The 20,449-nt window shown below is 34.1% G+C and overlaps 1 protein-coding gene and 1 non-coding gene across 3 annotated transcripts in view; both read left to right on the forward strand.

Annotated features, from left to right (window-relative positions):
- KCND2 (potassium voltage-gated channel subfamily D member 2) overlaps positions 1–20,449 on the forward strand; it is a 589,585-nt gene that overhangs the window by 218,334 nt on the left and 350,802 nt on the right. The window lies entirely within an intron of this gene.
- On the forward strand, positions 10,699–10,803 carry LOC118620550. Its single transcript, XR_004957464.1, has one exon. It is a non-coding gene; the product is annotated as a U6 spliceosomal RNA (small nuclear RNA).

Genomic DNA, 20,449 nt, shown 5'->3' on the forward strand with positions numbered 1-20,449 from the left:
TGCCACCCCCGCCCCCTCCCTCCTCGCCCCATCTCCACTTTGTTGTCCATGTCCATTGGTTATGTGTACATGCCTATAAGTTCTGTGGTTTATCTCCCCCACCACCCCTCTTCTGGGGATTGTCACTCTGTACCCTATTTCCATGTCTCTGGGACTACCCTGTTCCTCAGACTGTTATGTTCATTATATTCCACAAATAAACACTTTTAGTTTTAAATTGATAAGATTACCTTGCCTTAGAATAGACTATTATAATAGACTATTATTCTTTGACCATATTGCTCAGCTTTCACGTGGCACGTAAATACATAAATTGAATATTGACACATCTAAGAAATTGTAATTAGATGTGTTCATATGCTAACTTTTCTTCTTCCGTCAAACAGAATGAGGGTATTTGAACACTAAAACCTGCAGATAACTGCAATCTAGGAAAAGCTATAACAGAGATGACAAAACATGTGTAAATGCAAAGTGCTCTTTTTTGATAAAGGTATCATTTGAGAAATTTTGACATATATTGCCAAACATCAGGAGAAATTGTCAATTAGTAATTAAATACTATTTTTTGAAAAATGGTTTTGGGAAAATGATATGATATAGGGATTTGTTTTAAAATACTTCAAAAAAATTGAAGAGTAGTTAAAACAAATAGCAAAATCATACAACCCATTAAATGTGATGATTTATGAATATTTGGTTTATTTTCTCAATATTTTTATGTTTAATATTTTTCATAATAAAGTATTTGTTAATAAAGATATATTTTCAATTCACCATTAACCTTCATAAATTAGTAATATGGAAGCATTTGTCATACTTGATATCATATTTAATTATCTCTACTAATATTCTTATCTTTAGAATTATATGAGAAAAATAGTCTTAAGTTCTTGCTTGTCATTAAAATAAACTTTTTTGTGTGACATTTTATAGATGCCTTAAAAGTTGTATCTGGAAAGATCCTGTAAATCTATAAGCCAAAAAATATTTTCATTTTACTTTTAAAGGCCAAATTGATCTTTTTTTTCAACATTCACATACATTTTCTATTCCACAGAGCATCTAAAACTGCACTCTATACACTACTCAAATTAGTTCTAAATGAATTTAGGAAGTCTTGAAATCAGACTCTCATCATATTTCTCAAATTTATCTATAAACATATTTATAAATGCTTTTCTCCTAGAAGTAATTACTAGATAGGTTAATTGTAATAATTAAGCTATACAGCTGATAAAATTAAGTCTAATTGGTTAATCTTGCTAAACTTGAAACTACCGTAGTTTTTGGAGCAGAGAAGCTTAATTGTCTACTTAAAAATCCATTTTTCTTTCTCCATACCTTATTCACAGTGGCCTTGAACCCAACTAAAGGACACATTTCACAGATTCTCTTACAGCTGTATTTTGAAAACAAGTTAGGCAACTTCCAGGAAGTCTTTTTGAAGAAAAAATGGGTGCCTTTCTTTTTATTTACTTTTTTATTGCTACTCTACAGATAGCCAAGATGATTCCACCTCAAACTTGCATTTGAAAACCTACACTTTACTCTTAAAAATTTTTTTTAGATATTTTATTTTAGTTTTATTTAGAGTATACACTCTTAAAATTTTTAATAATTATTATTGCATGTGGGGTTGGGAGGATGGAAGATGGATGTTTTGTAGCCTTGTGTTAAGCACTCTCACCTGACCCAGGGAGGAACCTGGCCCACCCAGGTGTACTGGGTGAAAATAAGGGTTTGTGATCTGTTGGCTTCAAGAAGGATTTTCACCTGGGGGTACGAATCTGAAAATAAATAGGACAGTGTCCAGAGTTCAGGGGTTCTTGCTCTCTTGCAAGGCTCCCTCTCACTCCAACCAGTGTGTGGTTGTAGGTTCATTACGATTGCAACAATCCCGGCAGGCCGAGAGACAGCAATTGCAAACATATATTGAGCATATGAACAATTATAGATTGCTCGTGATTAACTGTTTTACTTATTAATCATGCTCTATAAATTAGGTTCTGTTATTGTCTTTAATAGGTAAACAAACCAAGGCATGGTATGGTTAAGTGGTTTGAGAAAGCTCACAAAGGAACTAAGGGATATAGCTTAGATTCAAACCCAGCTGCCTAACTTGAATACATAGGCCCTTTACCACTTGGGCTACAGAGCTTTCAGAAATAAATCCTTTATTTAAGGATTGATTTTCTAAAAAAAAAAAAAAAATAATTAACCTTTCTACTGACACTCTCAGAGACTTTAAGAAAAATGTATTTTCAACATGTTTTGTGTGACTTTCAACAAGAGGCATGTTAAGGAGAGAAACACAAGAAAACAAAACATAATGATTTAGAATTTGTACATGTTGAGTTTAACATGTCAGAATGACAACCAGGAGGAAATATTCAACAGGCAACTGGAATATAAATCTGGATCCTTCAGCTATTTGAAAGGTCAGAATTAGACATTGGAAATGTTTGTTATTTGCTTGGAAGTAATAGGGAAAATAGTAGAAATATTTGAGATGATCTGAAAACAGGAATAGGAATCTGAAAAATAAAATTGGTGAAGATTTCTTAAAAACATCTCCCGTTTGAGAAGGAAGGAACAAAGAATATAGCGTAACAGAGATGGCTCATCCAAGTGAGAGAAGGGAAATCGGCAGCATGCATTGTCAGAGTGACCAACAGTAGGAACAGTGGACGAAACAGTAGCTGGAAATGTTACAGACAAGTTCAACAGAGCAGGGATCCAGAATTTGGAAATTAGAAAGGTACTAATAACATTGAAGAAAACAGTTTCAGTCAACAAGTAAAATGAAAGCTTGATGGTATGAGACTCATAAATACATACAAAATAATTAGACACACTAAGTATAGAATATTATTTCTAGAAGCTTGACAAGAAAGGGAAGAATGGGTATAAGCAGGTACACAAGAAGGAAGAAGAAACCAGAGAAGATTATTTTGTTGTTATTGTTTTGCTTTGTTTCTTAAATTTTATTTTAGCCATTAGTAATTAGAGTATATGATAGCCGATGGGGGAAAAAAAAACTTAGTCCAAAAAAAAAAAAAAAAAGAGAGAGAGAGAGAACATGAAGAGGAAAAAAAAGCAAATGAGAGATTCATGAGGAGCAAGGTCCTAGAAGACACAGGGACCCTCAGTGAACAGTGGAAGAGGTACGCTTTAGAAACGAGAATCCAATACTGCCTTGGAGATAAGAAATATAGGCAAGGCAGGTGCAGGGAAAGGACACACTGATATGACTTTTATGAATCTATTTCCTTCTGAATAGTTCTCATCTACTCCTTCATTTGACTTCTATATTCAGAAAAGGCTGATAGCTATCTTAAGAATTCAGGGTGATGGACAGGTGCCTCTTGTTTCTTGGTGCCACCAATTATGAAGTCAGTTTTAATAATTCTACAAAGGCTTTGCATCTGTTTTCTTTCATGTAGATATGTAATCTATTTTAATATACAGGAGGAGAAATATTCATGTCCAAAAAGCAACAAAATTTTAATATATTGAAATACATTCCATCAAATGTTTTTTTTTTTTCTAAGAATAAAATGGTCCTTTTCAACATTACTGGTTAAACTCTCTCATTATATCCTTTAATACTTCTTCATCTCTAAGTGCTTTCTTTTTTTCTAATTTCCTTTTATAACATAGTAAATTATAATATATATATAGCTTTTGCAGAATCTCCAATTAAGAGATAAAATCTACCATTTATGTGACCCCCTTATTTTATTTTAAAAATGTATCAAGTTTTTTTCTGCTTTAAAACAAAGCTACCAGTGCCCTGGCCAGGTGACTACATTGGTTGGATCATTGCCCCATGCACCAAAGGGTTGAAGTTTCAGTTCCTGGTCAGAGCACATACCTGGGTTGCAGGTTCTACCCTAGTCAGGGCATGTATGGGAGGCAGCCAATTGATGTTTCTTTTCTCTCACCAAGACGTCTATCTCTCTCTAAAAAAAAAAAAAAAAAAAAAAAAAAAAAATCAATGAACATATCCTTGGGTGAGGATAACAAAAAAAGCTATCAAAATGAAAGCTCTTTTGTATTTCTTTCTTCATAATAAAATCAATTATATACTAAGATCCAGGTTTACATATATTACACACACACACATGCAGATGCACACATATGTATAATAAAAAAAGAACAAATTAAAAATATGTTCTGGTAATATTTTAGTCAACATTGTAAAAACTGTTAATGTTGATGGTTTTTAGTTGTAGATAATCTAGAAAATAATCTTTCATTTAATGTAGTACTTTCAATCATTAACATTTTGTTAAATAACTGGTGGTTATCATTAGTATCATTAATCATATATCATTAGTATCATATTAATGATGAAATTACTGAGGTTTTATTTAGGACATTATTTCTTCAATGTACAAAACTCATCTAAATATCAAATCTTAATATGCCCAGAGTTAATTATTCTAGAGTAAGAAAATCTCCATTGTCCCCTCAAATAATGCCAAGAAGGAATTGACTCCATAACAACATGAAATATCAAAGAGTAGGAATGGAAATACAGTGTCTGTCCAGGAACCCGGACAATGATATATGACCATAGCTTTTCACAAAGCACAAAGAGAACAGTAGTCCTTGATTTTCTCAGACAAAAGAGTGACCTCCAGGCGTTTCACAAAATACTCACCTCTACTGAATTCCCTGTGTACAAAAAACATACACTCTATATGCAGGAGACACTTGAGCTCCTGTGTTTGTTTTTGTTTTTTTTTTATCAAACGGAATATAAAAAAAAGAAATTCATAACAATTGCCACGTCATCAAAGAGGCAACCTGACATTTCTTTCTTAAAGAGTAACTTGCAGACCCTTTTCAATCTTTTTTTTTTTTTTTTGGTACATGCTCCTAGTGGGAACTGAACTCGGGACTCTCTAGTCTGCAGGCTGACGCTCCAACCGTTGAGCCAAACTGGCGAGGGCTACAATCTTTTATTATATTTTGTAGCATTTGGTACTACCACACATAACGTTTCTTTGATTTGCTGTTTTCTATCTCCTTTCCCTAAGAAGTAAGCTACATGAGAGAAGGGACCTTGTAGGTGTTGTTCAGTGCTATTTTACCAGCATCTAACATATATAATGAGTTCAATAAATATTTTTAAATGCATAAGTGAGTAAATGAACAGATATTATCTATTAAAATTAATTCACCCAATAGTTAATGTATTTTATGTATATTTATCTTAACATAATAATTTGTAACAAGCTGACTTTAAATCTAAGCTATATGATGATAAAATTTATGTCTATTATATTTGAATGCTATAAACACAATCTTTGAGATATACATATTGCTGGGAAACAAATCTTTAGCAAATTTACACCAGGTATTTTTGGTATAAGTATAAATAGATGTTTAGCTCTACTTCATCCTGAAGGCCTACCAATGTTATAATAAATAATTGAAAAGGCATAAAACTTGGGAAATCAAAGAGAATGGGAGAAGAAATTTCATAGAAATTTTGGAAGCCCAAGAGTGAACAGAAGAGAAGTAGTTCACATAAAAGATCATAAAACCATAAAACCTAAGCTTACAGGACATAGAAGCCAGGAAGATGCAAGGTGACTGATGCTGCAGATCTCTAGACACACTCAGGAATTTCAGGTACCAAACTCCTTGGAAGACTGATGGGTAAGATGAAGCAGATTGAAAGTTCAGATAGGGAGGTGTTTGTCAATCAACCAGGGTACAAGGAAAGGTCCAGAAGTTTTCTTTACATAAAAGTTGAAATAGAAGGCTAATATATAGATTCATGGTCTCCAGATGCAGGAACATTAAAATGAAAACAAAGAGAATGTATGAAAATTTTGATGCTGAATGGTGAGAAATTCCAGGCTTCCTACTGGGTCTGGCTCACTTGCGTATTGCCTTCTCTTTTTTCTGGTTTGGTTAACTCACCAAATTAGCCAAAGCAGTTATAGTGATTGAGACAATGCAAGGGAATTTATAAAGTACAACTGCTACCAATGCTGTCCTTTTAAACATATATATATGATAAGTCCAAAATACATGGGACTAGAACTTGAAAAATGCCAGACATTAGAAGGGAAAATCAATGTTAACTTCCAGTACCAATTTCAATAAATGAACTATTAAAAAATCAGCGCTACAAAGGGAACATGCAGCCATGGGACAATATCAGTGTTCTTGACTGACATAGTGAATTGGAACTATGAGAAGAATCAAGGCTGCTAATAGCTTTGAAAGCCATAAATTTTAAAATCAATATGCTGAGCTACTGGGAGCCGATGTGAAAAGCACAGTACATGAGCCTTCTAGTGATCTAGCTTGGCTCCCACCAATGCCTGGCATTTGCATTCTATAAATTATACTTCAACAGGCTTGGCTTTCTCGCCAAATAGGCCTATAGCTCTTAAGAAATAAAAAAATGTTAATTAAGTAAAGGAGAAGAAGAAAAGATAACCTTACTATTAGAACAAGCAATATTCTCTGAAACCTATATGATCCTATTAACCAATGTCACCCCAATATATTAAAAAAATAAGCAATATCAAAAATATTGATCTCAATGTTAGAAATTGACCTAAATGACTCTTCTGTGAGCAACTATGCACCAAAGTTTAAGATAGGAGAAGATGAACAACTATTTAAAAAATGGAATATCAGGAAAAATGAAGGATGTGGAAGAGATGAAGTAGAACAAGAAAAAGAGAGAAAGAAATAGAATGTCATCAACCATCTCCAATGTCTCTGAATTTCACAGAACCTAGAAAAGAGATCCAACTCTTATGGCCATATATGGTCTCCCAAGCCCCCTATTTCCATGGGGTTCTGTGGAATGACACTGTATCTGGACAATATCACTGTCACTCTAATGCATATTCTTGGAAGTGCAACGTAATGAAATACTGAAACCATACCCTGCCTCAGCTGCCTAGACTTTCCTTAGCTAAGACTTATTTCAAATAATATAGAAAGGATCTGAAGATTTTACATTAGTTAAAATAGGTAAAAATTAGATATTTATTGTGGAGACACCCATGCAAAAAAATATGCAATTTAAAAAGGGGGCTAAGGAAGTAGTACCAGCAGCTTTACTTTCATAGAAGGATTAAGAATATATTTTATTATGCAAATGTTTGTAAAAGATTACAGTGTTTAGAATTAAGCTGAAATATTTGTTAATGTAAGATAAAAGCATCATCATTCTGTCCAGCCAGTGTGGCTCACTGGTTGAGCATCAACCCATGCACCAAGAGGTTGCTGGTTCGATTCCTGGTCAGGACACATGCCCACATTGTGGGCCCGTTCCCCAGTGGGGTCATGCAGGAGGTGGCCAATCAGTGTTCTCTCTCATTGATATTTCTCTCTCTCCTTCTTCCTTCCTCCCTCCCTATAATCAATAAAGGAAAACAAATTATCATTCTTATTTATATTATGTTTACTTACTAATTTTGTATCCCTTTTTGATTTTTTTTGATCCATATATTTGTATATGCAAAAAAGTTAAAAACATTTTAAACCTTATAATCCTTTAAATAAAATTAATATGCATAAAAAACCAACATAATCAATTATGATTTATTTTAGCTATCTAGCATGCTAATTAAACCCAAAGTATATTTTCCAGTCTTTAAAAATATAAACACATATTCAATTAGTTACTCTAAATAAACTGTCCAATTTTCCCCTATCATTGGAAAGTTAGATCATTAGGTTAAATCAATGATTACAGCTAAATGTTAACAAATGTCGTGATTAAAATTACCACTTTGCTAGAAATAAATTTATTCTTTCTGCATATATATCAATATTATATATTTTAAATATAGGCCAAAGTAATCCTATATTCCCATTTAGAATAGTTTACATTTGTGTAACTAATATATTATATCTAAAATATTTAGGATAAATAGAAATTTATTCATACATAATACAAATGACCTACATAATTCTAGATCATTCTGTTATTATTAAAACTTTATTATAAGTTAGTCTGCTTCAATTTATATATGTTGAGTCTGAAATGGGTTTACATAATATAAATGTTAATATAATTTATGTATTATACATATACAGTATACAAGTTACAGTATACAATTTATATATTATACATATACAAGTTAATAACTGCAGTAGAATAATAGTTCTATTATTTGATCGGTAAATTTCTTTTTTGTCTTTTGAAAAAAACGAACACTCGTGCAATTGATGCAATTATGCAAGATAAACTACAAACCTCCTACTGAAATCAAAGTCATCATAGTATGCTCTAAACAAATAACATTAACAAAAATTCCATACCCATTATGAAGATCTTCTCTCTCTGTTCATGATGGATCATTCATCTTGTTGACAGAAGAATATTCTGTAAAGTTATTTTTTTCATGTTGCATTTATAGTGACATCAATAGAGATGAGAACGCTTTCATTTCAGTTGCTTTTATTTACCAAATCACACCCTTAAAAGAAGTAATGTTAGTGATATCAGAGGAATGGCAGCATGAAAGATTCCCGTTGGTTTTCTCCCCTTCAAATTTCAACAAATTAATCAATCATAACTCAACAAAGAATTTCCTACTCAATGTGGAGGCATGCCTGAGAGACCCTTGCATTGAAGACTCTAAAAGTGGACAACCAGGAATAAATGGGGAGGCAAAAAGGAAGAAAGCTCTGAGGGCTATAGTCGCAGCCCTGGAAGCTCATGGCTCAGTCCAGAGACGTGAGGAAGCTAGTAGTAATGGGCACTTCCTTCATCTGAGAGGAACAGAGAGTCATAGTAGGCAGTCCAGCAGGGTGAGCAGAGGGTATAATGACTGAACCAGCGGAGATGCTTGACAAAGCTCGGGCAATGATGATTCAGATGCAGAAATGGAACCACAGAGCCCTGCAACCCCTTGGACTCCCAAAACTTGTTACCCATAGCCCTTGGTGTTGAGTCAAGGAGTGCTGTATCTGTAAACCAATAGCTATTGCAATGGAACCACTGTTTCCTCTGTGACTGATCCCCAGGTGGAGTGCTTGGTGGGGGACCTCAGAGAAGTCTGAGGTCTCCATATGGTGAGGGCAAAACAAAACCCACCCTCAAGCAGCATGTCTGTACTATCTTACAGAAGCCATGGAGGTCAAGTCTGGGACATCACAGAGGTAAAAATCTTGTGATTCACCATCCTACTGAAAAATAGTAGAAAGACCTCTTCAGAGAAAGCTGCTAGAGAAGATCCAAGAATACATACATACATACATACATACATGATTAGATAAAGGAGGCCAGCAAATACCATGAATAACCATGGTAGTGAGGAAGCTCAGAAAGAAAACAAAAAATCCCTAGAAAGCAAGTTGGCGCACATAGAAACATGTGATATAAATAACAGAGATTTCAAGACTGCAGTTCTAAAAATACTCAAAGAGATATGAGAAAATATTGAAAGGCAATTTAATGCACCCAGAAAACAAATTTATGAACAAAATGAGTACTTTACTAGAGAGATTGAAACTTTAAAAAGAACTGATCAGAAATCCTGAAAATTAAGGAGATTAGGAGTGAACTACTAAGCATAGTAAACGGAGCCAACTAGAAGGAGGAAAGAATTTGTGATTTAGAAGATAGGAATCTAGAAATGATACAGAGGAAGAAGAGAGAGAACTGAGCATAAAGGAATATGAAAGAGTTCAATGAGAACTATCTGACTCCATCAGAAAAAGCAATATTAGAATAATAAGCATACCAGAAATAGAAGACAAAGAGAAAACAACAAAGAACCTATTCAAACAAATAGTGAATGGTAACTTCCCAAATTTATGGAAAGAACTAGATCCTTAAATCCAAGAAGAAAACAGAATACCTAGTTGCCTCAATCTAAAAAGGCCCTCTCTAAGGCACATTATGTTAAAACTGCCAAAAATTAATAACAGAAGTGATTCTCAAAGCAGCCAGGCAAAAGAAGGAAATGACCAACAAAGGAAAACCCATAATAATATCATCTGACTTCTCAGCATAAACTCTGTAAGCCCAAAGAACGTAAAACCAAATTTTCAAATGTCTGAAAGAGAGAAATTACCAGTCACTAATAATATATCCAGCAAAATTATCCTTTAAATGTGAAGGAGAAATAAAGATTTACCCAAGACTTACAGAAGCTGAAGGATATTATGACCAGAAAACCTTCATCGCAGAAAATACTCAAGGGAGTATTCTACCTGAAAAAAGAACATGAAGTCACAACACTACAAGTAAGATCACCAAAAAATGTACAGCATAAACAGGGACAGTTTGTGACAACAAAATCTAAAAGGGGAGAGGGTAAAGGTCTGAAATGGCAAAGGAAATAGAAGATCAGATGTGCTCAGAAGAAAGAATACTACTGTATACAAGAAAATTTATTTTTTATAAACCTAATGGTAACCACACACAAAAATTCCCAACTAAGACACATAGCTTAAAAAAGATGAAACAGAGGAAAGAAGTATGGAATACCATCAAACAAAGACAACAGACAGAAACACAAAGGAAAAGGCCAATGGAGGCGCAGACGTACCAGAAAAAAAAAAGATAAAATGGTTATAGGAAATCCTCATACATCAATAATTACCCTAAAGGTAAATGAACTGATTTCACTAATAAAGAGGTACATGGTAGCAGAAGAGATTAAAGAGAAAAAGATAAGTAGAGATTCAACAACATACCACAGTGTTTGCTTCAGCAGTACATATACTAATATTGAAAGGATACAGAGAAGATTAGCATGGCCCCTGTGCAAGGATGACATGAAAATGTACAAAGCATTCCACGTTAAAAAAAAATACAAATTATTAATGATACCAAAAGCTGGTTCTTTAAAAAGATAAAAAAGATTGATCAAACTTTAGCCAGATTCACCAAGAAACAAAAAACAAAAGAGAATACCTAAATAAATTAAATTAGAAATAAAAGAACTGAAGTAACAACTGATACCACAGAAATACAAAGGATGGTAAGAAAATACTATGAATAATTACATGCCAATAAATTGGACAACCTAAGCAAATTGGACAAATTACTAGAATCATACAGTATTCTAGAACTCAACCAGGAAGAGTCAGAAAACCTGAAGACACCAATAACAACCAGGGAAATTGAAACAGAAATCAGTAAGCTCCTAGCAAACAAAAGTACTGGTCTGGACAACTTCGCAGGAGAGTTTTACCCAACATTCAAAGAAGAACTAACACTTTTTCTTCTCAGACTATTGCAAAAAATTCAAGAAGAAGGAAGAATTTCAAGCTCTTTTTCTGAGTGAAGGATAATCTTAATTCCAAAGCCAGATAAAGACACTACAAAGAAAGAAAATGACTGGCCAATATCCCTGATGAATATAGATGCCAAAAACCTCAATAAAATATTAGCAAATCAAATCCAGCAATATATTGAAAAGATCATTCACCATGACCAAGTGGGATTTATCCCAGGAATGCAGGACTGATACAGTTATTTGCAAATCAATAAATGTGATAACACCACATAAGTAAAATGAAAGATACAAATCATATGATCATATCAATAGATGCTAAAAAAGCATTTGACAAAATCCAGCACCCATTTTTTATAAAAACTCTCAGCAAAGTGGGAATAGAAGGATAATAACTCAACATAATAAAGGCCAAAGATGACAAACCTACAGCCAACATCATACTCAGTGGGCAAAAACTAAAAGCATTTCCCCTAAGAACAGGAACAAGGTAGGGATGTCCACTTTCACCACTCATTCAATATAATACTAAAAGTCTTAGCCACAGTGATCAGACAAGAAGAAAAAAATAAAAGGGATCCAAATTGGAAAAGAGGAATTGAAACTGTCATTATTCGCAGGTGACATGACATTGTACATAGAAAACCCAAAAGACTCCAACAAAAAATACTAGATTTAATAAATGTATTTGGCAGAGTAGCAGGCTACAAAATTAACATTTAGAAATTGATGGCATTTTATATACCAATATTGAACACTCAGAAAAAGAAACCAAAAGAAAAAAATCTCATTTACCATTGCAACAACAACAAAAAGTTAAGATACCTGGGAATAAAGTTAACCAAGGAGGTAAAAGACCTGTTCTCAGAAAATTATAAGACATTGACAAAAGAAATATAGGAAGATATATAAAAAATGGAAGCATAAACCCTGTTTATGGATTGGACTAATCAGTGTCATTAAAATGTCTATACAACTGAAAGCAATCTATAGATTCAATGCAATCCCTATTAAAATAAGAATGGCATATTTCACAGATCTAGAACAAATACTCCAAAAGTTTATATGGAACCAAAAAAGACCCCAAATAGCAATCTTGAAAAAGAAGAACAAAGTTGGAGGGATCATAATTCTGGATATCAAGTTATACTACAAAGCCAATTTAATCAAAACAGCCTGGTACTGGCACAAGAACAGACATATAGATCAATGGAATAGATAAGAGAATCCAGAAATCAACCCAAGACATTATATTAATTAATATTTGACATAGGAGGCAAGAGTATACAATGGAGTAAAGACAGTCTCTTAAAAAAATGGTGTTGGGAAAATTGGACAAGTATATGCAAAAAAATAAAACTATACTACCAATTTACAGCATACACAAGAATAAACTCAAAATGTATAAAAGACTTAAATGTAACTTGTGAAATCATAAAAATCCTAGAAGAAAATGTAAACAGCAAAATCTCAGACATCACACATAGCAAAATTTTCAGCGATACATCGCCTAGGATAAGGAAAACAATAATAAATGAGACTATTTTAAACTATAAAGCTTCTGCACAGCAAAAAAACTGGTGTATTTACACAATGGGATACTATACAGCTGTAAGAAAGAAAGATGCAATGCCCTTTGAAATAACATGGAGGGACCTGGATAGCATTATGCTAAGTGAAATAAACCAATCAGAGAAAGACAAGTATTGCATAATCTCATTGATTAGTGGTATATAATAAACAAAATAAGCTAATAAACAAAATAGATCCAGAGACATAGAAGTAGGGAGTCAACAGGCAATCCTCAAATAGAAAAGACGGGAATGGCAGGAAGATATGAACCAAAAAACTTACATGCATATATGCATAATCTGTGGACACGGACAACAGTGCAGTGAAGGTCGAGGTTGGAATCACAGAGAGGTTGTTCATGAGAGAGAAAAGGAGGAACGTATGTAATAATTTCAACAATAAAGAAAGAAATTATACTAAAAAATACCTGAGTGAAGAAGAAATAAAAGATGTGATCAAAGATATATAGAGACAAATGATAATAGCAACACAACATGTCAAAACTTCTGGGATGCAGCGAAAGCAGTAATAAGAAGGAAGTTTATATCATTACAGGCCTAACATTAGATCTTAAAGTCCTGGAAAAAGACTGCTAAAAACAACCCAAATTGAGTAGAAGAAAGGAAATAATAAAAATTAGAGCAGGATTAACTGAAATAGAGAACAAAAAGACTATATAAAAATTAATAAAATAAAGAGCTGGAAAAGACTAACAAAATGACAAGCCACTGGCTAGACTCACTAAGGAAAAAAGAGAAAAAACCCATATAAACAAAATCAGAAATGAAAGAGGAGAAATCACCACAGACATACAAAGGATCATACTAGGAAAATGTGAATAACTATGTGTCAACATATTCAATAACCTAGAGAAAATGGCTAAGTTCCTAGAAATACATAACCTTCCTAGACTCAATGATGAAGAACTGAAAAATCTGAATAGACTGATCAGCAGTGAAGAATTTAAAACAACCATTAAAAACCTCCCTAAAATTTAATGTCCAGGACCAGATGACTTCTCCAGTGAATTCTACAAACATTCAAAGAAGTTTATTTATTTATTTTTTTAATCCTCATCCAAGGACATTTTTGCATTTTTCTTCAGATATGGCAGGAGGGAGAGGGAGAGGAAGCGAGAGAGAGAAACATTGACATGAGAGAGACACATCGAGTGGTTGCCACCCACATGACCCCAACCGGACGGAGACAAAACTGCAACTGAGGTATGTGCCCTTAGCAGGAACTGAACCCGAGACTCTCTGGTCCGCGGGCTGATGCTCTAACTGCTGTGCCTAACCAGCCAGGGCCAAAGAAGTTTTAAAACCTGTCTTTCTCAAACTCTTCCAAAAAATTGAAGAAGTTACACTTCCTAATACATTATATGAGGCCAACATAACCCTGACACCAAAATTTGGCAAGGATAACACAGAAAAAGAAAACCACAGACCGGTATCTCTGATTAATACAGATGCAAAAATCCTAAACAAAATACCAGCAAATTGAATACAACAATACATCAAAAAAATAATAATACAGCACGATCAAGTGGGATTCATTCTAGTGACACAAGGATGGTTCAACCTCTGCAAATCAATGTAATACACCACATTAACAGAAGATAGGATAAAAATTATATGATCTTATCAATGGATGCAGAAAAAGCATTTGATAGGATACAACATCTATTTATTATTAAAACACTCACAAAATAGGAATAAAAGGAAAATACCTTAACATAATAAAGGCCATATATGATAAACCCTCAGCTAACATCACACTCAATGGTGAAAAGCTGAAAGCTGTTCTTCTAAGATCAGAAACAAAACAAGGATGTGGACTCTCACCACTCTTATTCAGCATAGTTTTGGAAGTCCTGGCTGGAACAACAAGGCTTTGAAGAAAAAGAAATAAAATGCTTCCAAATAAGAAAGGAAGAAGTGAAACTCACTTTTTGCAGACAACATGATTCTGTATATAGAAAACACTAAAGACTCCACCAAAAAAATATTAGAAACAATAAATAAATACCATAATATTATAGAATACAAAATCAATGTATAAAAATCTACTGCCTATAAGCATGATTGCCAATTCCACTTGAGGTAAACAAAACTTTTTATACATAATGTGTGTGTGTGTGTGTGTCTGTGTGTGTATAAATAAACTTACCGTATCAGTCCAGGTTCAGAAACTTGTGGTATGTTAGTTTCAGATAGTTTCATTTCACCTGTAAACTATTTCTCTTTTACTTATATTATAATTTTTAAATGTATAATATGTTCACAGACGTACCCTGCATTTTGTCTGCCTTGTTCCAGTTTTGATATTTGATGAGTCTCCTGACTGCTTGCCAAAAGCTAGGATGCTTCGGGCCCATGTACAGTTGAAAGCAGAAGTATCCTTGAGCTTTAAAGCATTGAACAAACTGGAAAATGCAATGAAGCAAAAGAAAAAAATCCACTGCCTTCCTGTATACTAACAACAAAATTTCAGAAAAAGAAATGAAGCGCTGGCCAGTTTGGCTCAGCAGTTAGAGCATTGGCCTGTGGTCCAGAGAGACCCGGGTTCAGTTTCCGCTAAGGGCGTGTACCTCATTGGGTCGCGTGGGTGGCAGCCACTCGATGTGTCCCTTTCATGTTGATGTTTCTTTCTCTCTCTCTCCCTCTCTCGCTCCCACTCTATCTGAACAAAAAATAAAAAAATGTCCTCAGATGAGGATTTAAAGAAAAAAAAATCCTTTTGCAATTGCAACCAAAATAATAAAATACCTAGGAATAAACTCAATAAAGAATGGGAAAGAAGTATGTACTGAAAACTACAAAGTCTTATTAAAAGAGATTTGAAAAGACACAAAGAATGAAAAAATAGCCCAGGCGGTGTGGCTCAGTGGTTGAGCGTTGACCCATGTACCAAGAGGTCTCCAGTTTGATTCCTAGTCAGGGCACATGCCTAGTTTGTGAGCCAAATCCCCAGTGGGGGGCATGCAGGAGGCAGCCAGTTGATGTTCTCTCTCATCGATGTTTCTATCTCTCTCTCTCCCTTCCTCTCTCACTAAAAAAAAAAACAATAAAGAAAAAAAATTTTTTTTAAAAAGGAAAAATATCCTGTATTGATGGATTGGAAGAATCAACATAGTTAAAATGGTCATATTACTCAAAGTAATATACATATTTAATGCAATTCCCATCAAAATTCTAATGTAAATTTTTAAAGAAATAGAACAATTATCAGATTTATGTGGAACTACAAAAGACCCTGAATAGCTAAAGTAATCCATAGAAAAAAGAACATAGTCGCAGGTATCACCTTACCTGACTTCAAATTATACTACAGAGCTACAATAATCAAAGCAGCATGATATTGGCAGAGAAGCAGATGCACAGATCAGTGGAACAGAATTGAGAGCCCAGATACCAAACCGCACATATTTGGGCAGATAATTTTCAACAAAGGATCCAGAAACACAATGGAGTAAGAGAAAACCTCTTTAATAAATTGTGGTGGCAAAATATGAAAGCCACATGCAAAAGAATGAAACTAGATTACAATTTGTCTACAAGTACAAAAATTAATTCAAAATGTGTCAAAAACCTAAATATAAGACTTGAAATATTAAATGACATAGAAGAAAACATGGGTACCAAACTTATGGAACTTGGCCATAGAGAATATTTCATGAACTTGACCCCAAAGGCAAGGGAAGTAAAGGCACAAATAAATGAATGGCAGTATATCAAACTAAAAAACCTCTACACAGCAAAAGAAACGACAACAAAATAAAAAAGAAGCTGACCAAATGGCAGATGATATTTGCAAACAATAGTTTCAACAAAGGTTTAATATCCAAAATATATAAAGAACTCATAAAATTCAACAGCAAATAAACAAATAACCCAATAAGAAAAATGGGCAGAGAGCCTGAACAGACATCTCTCCCAAGAAGTTATACAAAGAGCCAATAGATATATAAGATGTTCAACCTTACTAGCAATTAGGGAACTACACATCAAAACTATAATGAGATAGCACCTCATACCTGGTAGAATTGCCATTGTCAGCCATAAGAAAAGATGAAATACTGCCATTTTGCAACAACATGGTTGGACTTTGAGAATATTATTTTAAGTGAAATAAGTCAGGCAGGAAAAGCCAAGAACCATATAATTTCACTCATGTGGGACATAAAACAGAAACTCATGAACACACACAGCAGTGTCATGATTGCCAGAAGAAAAGAGGTGGGGATATGGGGCGTAAAGGAGGCCTAACATATGGTGACGGAAGATGATTTGACTTTGGGTGCAATATACAGATCTGATAACATAGAAACCCACACCTGAAACCTATGTGATCATATTAACCAATGTCACCCCAGTAAATTTAATTTTAAAATTGTTATTAATGAAATAAAGATATAATGTTAATCTTGAAGTGCTAGTAATTCATATAGTTAAAGAAAGTGCTAGGCTCTTGTCCCATTTCAAATGGATATAGGAGTATATAAGATTAAAATGCCCGACTGGTGTGGCTCATTGGTGGAACATCATCCCACGCACCAGGAGATTGCCGGTTTGATTCCTGGTCAGGCACATGCCCAGGTTGTGGACCTGATCCCCAGTGGTGGGGGCATGCAGGAGTAGCCAATCAATGTTCTCTCATAGATGTTTCTATCTCTCTCTCCCTTCCTCTCTCTAAAAAAATCAATAAAAAAAAAGTAGTAAATATTGTGGATCCTATAAATTTAAGAAGTTAGTAAAGATTATTTAAATTCCTATCATGTGTGATCTATGATAATTTTGGCAGAAATACTGAGAATATCCAAAAACATTTTAGAAGATAACTTTGTCTAGCACATAACCCTAGGTGAGATATCCAGATGCACAAAGAGAAAATGGAGAGCCAGACAAGTCACCTTGTCATTCTGTAAAAAAAAGTAGGACCCTTCTTAAACGACTCTTAAAACTTTGGCTTTGTCAGGGTGACCTGGAAGCCTGAATCCTGGGAGAGATACCATAATGCTTTGTCTCATCATGTACCCTGGGCAGAGGGCAATCTGGCCATTGGCATATTATTCACAAGAATCAGAGATTTCAGTAATACTCTAGTATGTGTAAACTTGGGTGAAAACAAAATTATAATTTTATTTTCCCCAAATCTTGTTCATACTGAGAATTTTTCTCAGTTATGAATATAAGCAAAAACAGCATTATCACTATACTACTATGTCATTGTATCATGTTATAACATCTTTGTTGCACTCATAAAGAGTTAAACTTATCATTATTTTGAATTCTAAGTATTTACTAGACCCAATACTAGATATCACTTTATATGATCTATTGATAACAAAACACATTATGATTTTAATTTTTAATAAGTTTATAACTGTATTAGTGGTTTTGTTATCATATATGTGTGTTTTATGCATTTTAAAACTCTGTTTAGAAAATAACCCATATAATTTACCAAAATAACAAAGGGCTTAATGGCACATAAACAGTGAAGATGCTCAGAATACAGGCCACAAGTTAAGCAGGAGCATCATACCACATCAACTCTCAGGTGAAGAGTGATTTTTATACCATACCCATGTGACTCTAGTCTGTACCTTAAGCACTCTCTAGGAGATTGCAAAAGTGCTAAATAGCCACAATGGAATTTGGAGTGATGGATGAAGGAATTGTTTACAAAAAGCAAATTCAAATAGCTCAGGAAATAATATTTTTCTCCATATTCAGCACTAGTCATCACCATCTGGCATAAAACTCCTGCTAAAGCAAATAAATCTGTCATCATGTCATCACATTGCTAAAGTTATACTGCAGTTCAGAGAATGATTGGACAAAGAACATATCTAATAGGCCACACCTACAAACCAAAACAAGGTGCTTAGTGAATGCTGAAGACCAAACGACCGAAGAACCTTTACTGGGCTTTCACATTATTGAGAAAATCTGCCACCTATTTTTCTAATGTAGGAATAATCATATCTCTCCAAACCCTCAAAAATAAGCAGAGAATTTATATCGTGTTTATCACAGTTACATTCTGAATCATTTTTAAGTAACAAGAACATGTGTCACACACCAAGTGTTGAGTTCATTGGGTTGAAGATACCATGGAAGAGCAAGAACATTTTATTTTGGGTAAAAATATATACCCCAAAATGAAAGTGCATCAGATAGTTAGTGACAAGTAGTTATTGGTTTCTCATGATGGGCAAGGCACTAATGTGTCATTCCTACAGCAACAGTACAGATGTATTCCTACAGACATTCTAGTGTAAAAAATGGTTTGCAAGTATAGAAAGTTTTTTCTTTCTTTTGAAGAGATAACATACTTGGTTGTTACGCTAAGTTGCTAGTCTATCACTCCAAATTAAAGGCAAGTTTTTTTTCATATTCCATGGAACTATGATAAAGACTCATACAAGGGCCCTGGCCAGTTTCGCTCAGCGGTTAGAGCGTCCGCCTGCGGTCCGGAGAGACCCGGGTTCGGTTCCCGCTAAGGGCACGTACTTCAGTTGCAGTTTGTCCCCGGCCCTGGTTAGTCGTGCGGGTGGCGGCCGCTCGATGTGTCCCTTTCACATCGATGTTTCTCTCTCTCTCTCCCTTCCTCTCTCTCCCTCCCACTCTATCTGTACAAAAAATGGAAAAATATCCTCGGGTGAGGATAAAAAAAAAAAAAAAAAAAAAAGACTCATACAAGGCATGTGGGAATAATAGTCTGGATTCCTACCACTTAACAGAGCAGGTTCTGTGCAGAGAGTCACAGAAAACAGTCATGATTTTAAGTGTTAAAGGCATATGAATAATACCAAATTTTAGCAAAACAGGAGTGAATTTATTTTATTTTATTTCTTTTTTATTGAATGTATTGAGGTGACATTACTTAAAATTATAAGCACATTAGCATGTTTTATTTATTTATTTTTATTAATTAATTTGTTTATTTTTGTTGCAGATGTTTCTTCTTTTTCCCCCACTGATTCCTCTCTCCCCCTCCCTCCCCGCCCTGTCCCCAGCTTTGTTGTCCATGTCCCACACATGCATATAAGTTCTGTGGTTTATCTCTCCCCCACCACTCCCTCTTCTGTACCCCACTTCCACATCTCTGAGACTACCCCATTTCTCATACTGTTATGTTCATTATATTATACAAATAAGTGAGATCATATGATACTTGTCTTTCTGTTTGACTTGTTTCGCTTACGATAATACTTTCCAGGTCCCTCCATGTCGTCTCAAAGGATAAGAGATCTTTCTTTCTTACAGCTGCATAGTACTCCATTGTGTATATGTACCACAGCTTTTTTATCCATTCGTTTACTGATGGACATTTGAGCTGTTTCCAACCCTCAGAATTGTCATCTCTTTAATTTCATTTTAATTATCATCTTATGTATTTGAAATTTTAGAAGCAATTAGGGGATGTTTGAAAATATTTCTACCTATTTATGTGAAAAGTGCAATTTATTTAATTAATACAAATAATTACAACCTAGCAATTATAGTTTGTTTTAATAAAATATCTATAATGCTAAGAGATTTAATGTAACAATAGGAATTTTAATTTAAATCTTTGGTCATTTAAAATAAATTATGTTTAATCAAACTTTTCATCAATAGTGCTGTGCAAAGTAG

Source organism: Molossus molossus, unplaced genomic scaffold, assembly GCF_014108415.1.
Source record: "Molossus molossus isolate mMolMol1 unplaced genomic scaffold, mMolMol1.p scaffold_m16_p_7, whole genome shotgun sequence".
NCBI classification, from domain to species: domain Eukaryota; kingdom Metazoa; phylum Chordata; class Mammalia; order Chiroptera; family Molossidae; genus Molossus; species Molossus molossus.